The following is a 9,993-nucleotide window of genomic DNA, read 5'->3' as shown; positions in this document are numbered from 1 at the left end:
CCTGCTGACAAGACATGAATTGTGAATCCCGTATTCTTTTTGGTAGCCATTTGCACAGCTCTAATTTTGCTGAAGCAAATAAACCACTATAGCTATGCTACATTTAACATTTGATTAATTTAACCTTTTTTTGATTTATGAAACTAAAAAAAAAAAAAGAAGTAATGACAATGTAGATACCCTTACAGATTTTATAGCAAACAGGGGAAAAAAATTATACAAGAGACTTATATCTTCTACAAATATTGTCTCCAAGAGACAACAATGTAAAAACACATCTGCAGCACCTCAAATTTCAGCTGTCAACCAAAGCAGGGAGCAAGTTCCAAATCTCTCTCAGTGACTCCTTTGTAGGAAGTTTCAGTTGTTGATAGACACAGAGTACCAGCTTGCACATGAATGCCTGGTCGTATGGTGAGAGGTGAATTTAACCCCCTCTGTTAGACTGGGCTGCTTTCCACCTCCCAAAAGGTTCCTCCTCTGTGAAGTTTAACTGGTTTCAAAGCAAGGAGTTAAAAATAGTCTCTGATACTAAAACTGCCCTTGAGTTTTACTATCAATTTTGGTGGTTTTAAAATAATATTTTTCCAATTAAAAAAAAAAAAAAAAAAAAAAAATTCTCTGGCTACATGTATCCTGGAGATTAACCATGTCCAGGACTGCTCTCTCTGCCTGTGAGGCCAGCTGTCCTGGAAAATCCTTCAGGCTCTTAAGCCCTCTTAGCATCCATAACATGCTGGCTGCATCCACTCTGCCCACTGGGAATTGCTCCTAGCCCATGCTGACTCCCAAAACACGCTCTCAAATGGTTTGGAAAGGTGTTAAGTGAGTGGCCTGGCCAAAAGCGTGCCAGGGACCACTCCAACGGTTTAATAAGACTACAGACATGCACCTTCCAGTATCTGTGCTCATGCCCTGGCACTGTTTAATTTACAGCCTTTCCTTTCCACAGTCTGCTCCTTTACAAACAAAGGAAATGGAAAACTAGTCAGCCGTGCAAAGGGAAAGTGCAACTCACCATAAATACACAGTCTGCAGAGAGAAAATAAGCAGAGGGTTTTCTGGGAAAACAGAAAAGAGTCCATATTTTTTCAAGTAAGTTAGGTCAAGGCACACAACATATAGTGCTTATTCTAGAGGTGCATTTTTAAGTTGCTGCTGAGGATGGTCTGGAAACAAAGCAGTTCGGCAGGTGTCAGAAGAGCCAGGGCAGCAGAAGCAGAGAGAAAGGTTGCACAACATCCTCACTTCACACCCGGCTCCTCTTCACCTTTTGCTGGGCTTGGTGGCACAAACTTCGAGCTCTTCTGCTTCATGTCACTGATAAGAGGTCTAGCACTTAGAGGCTTCAGAGTGGCCTTTGCATCATTCAAAGCCCTGGCCTTCACTTGTCATTGCTATTTGTAAAGAGTTAAAAGGAAAGGAGAGTCTTACTTCATTCCTGGCAGTGCCAACCCAGCGACTGTCATTATTTCCCAGTAAGCCTGAACGCTTTCCACTGACTTCAGAACTTGTGGCAAAGAAAGTAAAGAAGTAAATGTCAGCCTAAATGATTTAAATAATACAAATGCTTCATGCTGACAGGGAGCAGCACAAAAGCCTGAAGATACCTCACCTGGTCATTGAAAATTGACTTAGCCACTTGACTAGCTTTCATTTATAGAAACCATATTTACATGCTTCTTCTAATGTCTTGGTTGCAAAATCCCTTGACAATTTTTGAACTTGAGAAGAACGAAGTTGAAAAGTTATCCTGCCTATATAGTTTGAGCTGGTTTTGATCTTTTTTTTTGAACAGCCTGTCAACGTTAATCTGCTCAAATCTTCACTTGGCTTTCTAGTTCAGAGCAAAAAGTCAGGCTAAGCTGAAAATACAGCAAAGCTACTTTGAGTAGGGAAGGAAGAGAGAAGAAGAAGGAAATAACTATCTCTGGTTGGGCTTGGTCTCACATTAACATAACTAAAGTCACCTGCTGCCAGATTCAAGTTGCTTTAATGTCTGTGACTTCTAAAAATCCATTTTCAACAGGGATAAAATCTAAGCAAGTTGTGTTTGCCTTGTTGCAGCTAGCCAAAAAAACCTATCTTACTTAACTTTTTAAAAAAGGCTGAATTTTCTTTTTTTCCACTAGAACAGAGTAAAAAAATCTTAGCTGTTTTTCTTAGAAAGTAGTTTCAGTTCAGGGCCATGGGAAGATATTAAAAAGAGCTCCTACAAATGGAGTGGGTGTTTTACAAGTCCACATGAAGATAAAATCATCTCCACTGGCACAAATTCACATTTCTCAGTTTTAAGTATCTCTCTTGGGTGACTGAGATAGGAGTTTAGGTTTCATCCATAGTCTTCAGTGTCTTGGAAATGGAGCCTGAGCTCTCCGAGGCTATGTTAGGGCTTCAGGCTTGTCCTTGTCCCCAATCCCAAATCATGCAGCTCCAGTGACCACTGCTGAAGCCCACCATCACTCAATGTCTATCGGGGAAAGCATCCCCTGATTTTCATTCCATGCAAAAAGGTGCTGGGCAGAGGCGGTGTTGCTCCAGCCCCCCTGTGAGAGGACATGGCTGGAGAACATCGCTGCATCCTGCCCTTGGGATGCACTGTGAAGTGTCAGTTTTGCCCCTTTGAGCCAGCACTGACCTCTCTGAAGAGTTTGTGCTCCTAATTTGGGCACATCAGTAAGCTGACTGATAAACTGGAGATTGATTCATAAACGCATAATCACAAAGGACGATTTTGCTGTTGGATGTGGAGGCAATAGCAGGTATTTGGCACCTCGTTATCAGCATCTGACACAGTGCCACACTTGGTGGCAAAAGTTAGCACATGACAGAGGCTGTGGGACGGTGTCCACCCCTCAGTCCCTGCTATGACCAACCTTGCCAATCAATATTAGTGAAGTCCCAAATTCAAATGGCTTGTGGCATTGGGTGGGATTTTCTCCAAGGTATCAGCACACAGACCACTGCCGCAGGGACACTTCTGGCTGAGAGGAGCAGAGAACCCAGTATTTCTAAAAAGTACTGAAAAGAGTCAAAACCTCATCCTTATGAGCTACCAAAGTGGGAAATGAGCTCATTTGACTCTCCAGTCACAACTCCTTGTGCTGAACTCTCTGTCTTCTGAGGAAAAGTGAGGAGAATTTGGCCATTATTGCTCAGATCAAATAATATAAGAAACAGCAATAAATGGATCTATGTTAACTTTCTTTAACTTAGAGCAATTGAAACGACAGATTCATTTTTAGCAATTAAAGTAAAACTGGGGAAAAAAAATAAAATTTTCAGGTTCCTATTTCCTGTGGAGAGGTGGGATGACAGAAAAGTGACATGGGTCTCAGTGTTGCTGAAGGGAGTTACTGGGTATAAAAAAAAAAAAGGAGAGGCCTGTACAGATAGCATATGATTGGTATATCAGGTAAGAAAGCAGCATATAAATATAGAAATGACTGTTTCTCTTTATTTAGTGAAAAACCGTCTGACCCAGCATTACTTATTTGTTAACTTAAATATTTTTCAGCTGCCTTCAAGGAAGTTTAGATGACTGAGAAATTACTTTGGGCTGCTTCTTATGGATGTGTGTGGAGCCATGACCTTGGCAAGGACCTGCTGTGGTCCCTCTCGGCAGCTCCCTCATGCCTTGGCTCTGCGAGGAGCAAGCTGGACCCTGTATTGCCCAGGCAGCTGCTTTCTTAGGTGTAAGTGCTAGTTATGGTCAAGAGCCTAATCTTTCCTCCTGCCTTTGAATTGCTCAAAATGGAATTGCTTTTTAGCTTCTCATCTGTGGTTTGGGAAACGGGAGATTTCCTCCTGTGAGGATACGAATTCATCTCTTGTCATATTAAGGTACTATATTTTGTTATCTTAAGAAACAAAGTGTGGCAGAAAGTATTCTTGTGTACTCATTTCACATTTTACGTAGTGTTTTACTCCCAGTGAGAACAAACCTCCCTTGCATTTCTATCCCCAGTGACAATGTCTAAGTGAGCTGTGAGCACCACCTCTTCCTCGTAATAGTCACTGCATAGGCCACAGATAAGAGTTTTTCCTTATCTCTATTTGTCCACATAGGTACTGCAGGAATTTTGGAGGCAAAAGTGTTTTTTTCAGACCCTCCCAGCTGAAAGTTAAAGGGCAGCTCTACAAAGCACCCAGAAGCTGACTGGTAAGCAAAGTTGTCCAGAAGAAAATAGCTCAGACTAACTGACTGAGCCTCCACTGTACATATGCTGAGAATACTGCACAACCCTTTCGGAAAAGGCAGGACAAAGTCCACATGTTGAATAAACATTTTCTTACTGAACTATTAAGAGTATTTTACATCTTTAAACCTGAAAGACTGCTAAACTAAATATCATTTGAGGAATATATACATTTGTTTATTATAGCATTTATCAGCTAGGAAACTAATCGGTTCATGTTCATTTCTATTCAGTTACACTATCAGGTGTTCTTTTAGCAGTACAGTGCTTTAGGATTTGTATATCACTGTCTTAGAGAAATTATTAAACTCACTCAAAATCCCCTAAAAAAACTATTTGCCTCTATATTAAATTTTCTAACTCATTTAATCAACGTTAATTCCAAAATCTGATAGCCTACTATAGCTTTTAAATTCATCCTGTATGACATCATTGACCGTATGCCGAACAAACAACATAAATTAAAAATAAATCACTCAGCAGTTTGTCAGTCGATTCAAGGACTGCCAAACTGACCTGGTACGAAATGGAAGTATTTAGAGAATCTCTGTACAGCTGGGAGTTTGCCATGTGCTTGACCTAAGGGAGGTGTCATGCTTGCAGAAAAAAAAAAAAATCTTTATTATAATTGTACTTACCGATACAAATATTATTACTTTATGTCATCAAGAAACACCAAAAGCCTGCATGGAAAAATTCTTGGCAGCATATGCCAGCATGGTAACGTGGCTCAGCTGTACCACTGGCCTCCCAGGCAATAGCAATCACCTGGCCGTACCCCACAGGAAGCAGCAAACACTAAATATTTTACAAATCTTGGAGCTGTTGAAATAAGTATACGTGTTGAAGACAAAGGATTATAATTAGAGGGATAAGAAAGCCTAGGAAATAATAATATTGCCAGAACTCACCATTTAGCACTATGGCACAGACGTCAAGGACTGGTGTGCCAGCAGCAGGCTTAGCTCCCCTGCCCTCTGCTCAGCTAGGGCTGAAGTAACGTTATGCAAAGTATTTCTGTAGGTAGCCAAATACATAACATTATCTCTATTTAAGAAAGCAAGAACAAAACTGAAGGGATCTGTATAACTGCTGATCATTGACTGATCTCTTATAATTCGAAAAGGCATTTTTAGAAAGGAAAAAACCCAGAATTCTTCTTCCCATTGTATCTTGCGAAAATCTGAAAAGGGCAATTTTATTAGGCTTTCTCAAACCTCAGATAAACTCCAAATGCTTATAAAGGTGGATTAAATAAACTTGTTGGAGTAGCGGAGCAGTTTAACTTTGTAACACATGCAAATTTTTAAATAAAAAAGAAAATATTGTGGTTTTTTTCTAAAATTAGAATTTTAAATTCCATAACCAGAAAAGCATCACTAGCAGTTCGTACTCGCATCAAATTTGTATCAGAGAAAAGTAAAGTTTTGTTTGTGTAACATTGTCAGACAAAATAGTAACTATACAAATTTAAGAAAGAAAATAACTTATTTATGCCAAGCTAGGGGAAATTAGCATAAGGAATGACAATTGAAGGAGGATTATGTGATGTATTGCAGGTTTCAACCAACTAAAAATAGAAAAGCTGTACAAGCCATAAAAGTTGCACAATCTACAACTTTTGGTTCCAGTAACATTGTGTTTGCAATCTTTGACTACAAATGGAGTTGCTTTCTGAATCTGGAGATAGATCTTCTGGGGCCATAATTAATATAGACAGTCCCGAGCTTTCCAAATGAGTCAGACATTTTAAATTATAACCTGAGATATGATATGATATGATATAGGGCTTAATATTATGAAATTTTTATAAAGTCATTTATTGATTGCCTTCCAGTCTTTGAGCTCGGTTCGCATTTTCAATATATGTTCCAGCACCCTGAGGCATTTTAATACTGGAAATAAAGATTACTGTATAACCAATGCAATACTAGCAATGGGGGGGTTAAAAAGGCAGGCAAAATTCCAGATGAATATTGTGACACACTCAGTATGGTCATAAAAGTCAGTGGTGCCTGCTGCAGAGTTCCTTGTTATGCTAACTCATAAACAGAGGATGCTTACTATTAACTCATTATGCTAAGAAAAAAAAAAAAAAATCAGGGAAAATAATGTACATTCAGGATGTCCTTGGTAATCCTCAAGTGTTCCTGAGGGCTTTGACAGTTCTGCAATTCAGTGGAGCTTTCGAAAGACAAGAGACACATAAGTCATTTTGGTCACCTCCTGGAGCTATTGCGGCAGCATCTCCTGAATGTTTTTTACGCAGGAGTGCAGCTCCACCTGGAAGCTCCTGCACGTCAGTCAGCCAGCTGGGGGTGTGGAGTAATACCTGTGCCGAGGGATGCTTCCAGAGCAGGGGCTTCGCTAGAATCTAGGTCCGGAGGGGGGAGGAGGGAGTTGAGGATGGAGGTGTCCCTGTGCCATCGCTCTGCTGCTCCCACCCGAGGCTGACTGGGGTCCCTCCTGATCCCTAGAGAAAAGATAAGGCTCAGGGGCTGCACGTGAGGACAAACTGGGAAGCAGCATGTTCTGCTTGCTCTGCCTGCCAGCAGGCCAGCTGCAAAACACAGACTTCCAGGCTTCAAGTGGCTTGAAAATACTTATATGTTTTAATTTAGAGATTCTCATTGACTCTATCCACGTGTCCAAAGCCATGACAGAGCAGAGTGACCTGAAGAATCCAGAATACACTAGGAGACATATTTGCAAGTATCCAGCCAAAAAACCCAGCCACAACAAGGGAAGAGAAAAGCTGGTAGTTAGTGCATTAGATTCTTCACTGAGTGGACTAGTTCTGCAAAATATGTGCAATGCAATGCAGTAAAATGATGAAATGACAGCAGAGATGTAAGACGTCCAGCTTGGCCCAGCTATTAGTCACACTGCACGCAGTCTACAGCCCTTTAGCTGCTCAGTGAGAATGTGTGATGCTCTTGGCTGGCCAACCTGGGCAATCCACAGAACAGCAACAGCTCCATACAGTTTCTTTCACAGGCCACAAAGCAAACAAGGGAAGTCTGGGGACATGGTGACAACTCCAAATGCCATGGAGGTATAGTAGTAGACATGGAGAGAACTGGGAACATTGCTACTGAAAAGCTGGGGATGTTGCAGGCACATGGGACACAGAGCCATAACACTAGAGTGAGGTGAGGTCTCACATTGATAAAAGCTCATTCATGCCTTTGATTAGTTTGCATAAAAAACCAGAATTTGAATCCAGCTTGTGGGTTTCCTGAATTCTGCCCTGACCTTCTCTACTTTGCAGCACAGTTATGGTATAAGCAAAGTTCAGCAGGTCAAACCCACTTCAGAGACAGCTAGCATGGAGAGATCTGAACCAATGGATCTGAGCCATGGTGTGTCCATGCAGGCTCAGTGACAGGACTGGCAATGCCAGCAAACTTCTGACAGCTATGAGACCATGGAATTCTTTCCTTTGGCAAAGCATCTGGTCAAGGAGAACACGGTGTTCTAGAAAGCTGTGATCTTTTTAAAGAAAACGTTAAAAATTTTGTTCAAGTCTACAGACTGACTGTTATTTAAATAATTTACATAGCTCTCCTAATAACAATGTAGTCATACCGGGGAAACTACCATTTAAGGAATAAAGTAGGACTACCACAGTGTCCAAGTTAATAGCAGTTACAACTGTGTGTGGCACATTTCTCCATTATTTCTTAACAAATTGTGTGTGAATTCTGGCAAAATAGTAAATATCAACGTGATATTTGTGGATTTACTTTGTCCTTGCTCTGAATTGAAAGAATGAGTTTTATTGGACTATGAACAACACAAGTTTAGATAAAATAATGGAAAGTTAATAGCTGTAATCACAGTTAAATTAGTGCAAACACATTAAGTAAAATTTGGCTTTATAAGAAAAGTAGATTCTTTTCTAGATAAATAATTTTCTTGAAAACTTGTTTAAGAAACTTCAGTATTGAACAACTAGTTCTAGGAGAAAGTTGAGCAATTAATCATGTATTTATTTATGTATTAATAATAGAAAACTCTTCCTGCAAGTGCAAGAACTCAGGTTATTACACTGTTATACCTGCAAGCTCTGAATCACATCTGATGTGACCATCTACAAAAAGCAAAGTAGAGCTACTTTGTTTGAAGCATATGAGATTTACAGAAAATAATTGTTCGCCCAACAAAAACTTTGTCCTTCAAAAAAAGTCAGTGAGAATTTTCTCATCAGTTTGAACAGAGGAAGGATCAAGGTTATCATCTTTGAAAGTTAATATGCAACTATCTAGAGCTGATAAAAGAAAGTGTGCCATGTTTTCACAATGAAGAGCTTCAGTGCAATTCACAAACTAAGAAACAAACAATAGTTTTCTGTCAATCAGCTCATAATAACTATTAATATTACAAAAAAGGTGTATCAGGGCTTAACGGGCCTAATTCTGATCTCACTTGTCTTGATTCTTCTGAGTTTAAAGAAGTTCCTCTAGATTTTCATCAGTCTAAATGAGATTAAAGTCTGATGCACTGAATGCAAAAAAAAAGATGTTGTTCATGATTTGCAAAAAACTTGTTCACTGGAGACATGGGTTGAAAATAGGCCCTTAAGAGTTCTTTCCCTCCATTATATATTGTTTTAAAGCCATCTTACAAATGTACGAACACAGGACTTCAGGACTTAAGTTAGAACTTAACGACTTAAGTTAGAACTTAACATTGGATCACTTGTTTTACTGAGCAGAAGGTTAAGGCAGATGTTTTACACTACTCTGGAAAACTTTTTTTTCTTCATTAAATTTTAAAATATTGTGAGATAATATTTATGTCGATACATGCCTTAATTCTCCATTTTAACTAAGTGATGCCACAGTAAACACAGTGAGCAAAAAAAAACCAGTCAGGATGAATATCACTATATTTAATTAAAATACTCCCCATCATATAGCATTGTGTTACATGGAACAGGCCATGGAATTTTGCCACAGACTAGAATAAAGCTGGTACTTCACTCACAGCCATCACACAGTTACGTGAGAGATGCTCCCAACCACCCACCCATTAGGCTCATGGAAGAAGCAGCTTTGCTTGCAGAATTTTGCCACACTAGCACCTTTATCCTAACAGGGCTACAATAACATCACAGCCCTTTGCACAGCAGGATGCCCCTTGGGCTGTTCTTTCAATGCCAGTTGTTGAGATTTTTAGTCACATGCACTAAAAAGAATATTTTTTGTTTGCTAATCTCAGTACAGTAATACAAAGCTATTGATGCTCTGTAGATCTGGTTTGGAGAAAGCCTCTCAGCTTTCCTCATTTACATACAAGTGCCCCCCTTCCTTTGAAGCACCGCAGATCATGGAACCAAACCTAGGAGAAGGAGAGCTGGAGTTTTCTTTGGCAAGTTGGGCAAGATACCCTGACAACAGCTTTGATGAAAGTCCCTATCTCCCCACTGATCTACAAGCCACAGTTCCCAGGACCCTCAAAGGAACAGTGAGGGAAATGAAAGATCTTTCAAAGCTGCTTTTCACTCCGTTGCAGCTCCAAGCCCCAGCTGTCATGCTGAGGTGGTACAATGAAGGGCAAGTCCTTCTGGACAGACAGGCTTGTGGGGCACTATGAGGGTCTGTTTGCACACAGTTAGTCAGAATAGGACATAAACTGATGCTGATTGTGACAAGCACCCCGTGTCCTACCAACATCACTGGAGAAGGCTCCAGGATGCATGAAGGGGCACCTACTTCCCACGACCCACAGGTCACCATGGGGGCAGGCAGCATGTAAGAGCTTCCACTATCAAAAACTATTTGATGACGAC

The 9,993-nt window shown here is 40.3% G+C and overlaps 1 protein-coding gene across 1 annotated transcript in view; it reads right to left on the bottom strand.

Moving 5' to 3' along the window:
* The window catches only part of LOC103774798 (filamin-A-interacting protein 1-like), a gene marked incomplete at its 3' end in the record, with an annotated part of 38,669 nt that extends 31,995 nt beyond the window's left edge, over positions 1 to 6,674 (bottom strand). Inside the window, exon 1 of the mRNA XM_008942229.1 lies at positions 6,532 to 6,674. The remainder of the gene's footprint in view (positions 1 to 6,531) is intronic.
* Positions 6,675 to 9,993: the final 3,319 nt, after the last annotated feature.

This window comes from Merops nubicus, unplaced genomic scaffold (genome assembly GCF_000691845.1).
Source record: "Merops nubicus isolate BGI_N331 unplaced genomic scaffold, ASM69184v1 scaffold20060, whole genome shotgun sequence".
Classification (NCBI taxonomy): domain Eukaryota; kingdom Metazoa; phylum Chordata; class Aves; order Coraciiformes; family Meropidae; genus Merops; species Merops nubicus.
This window is presented reverse-complemented; position numbering and strand designations above follow the sequence as displayed.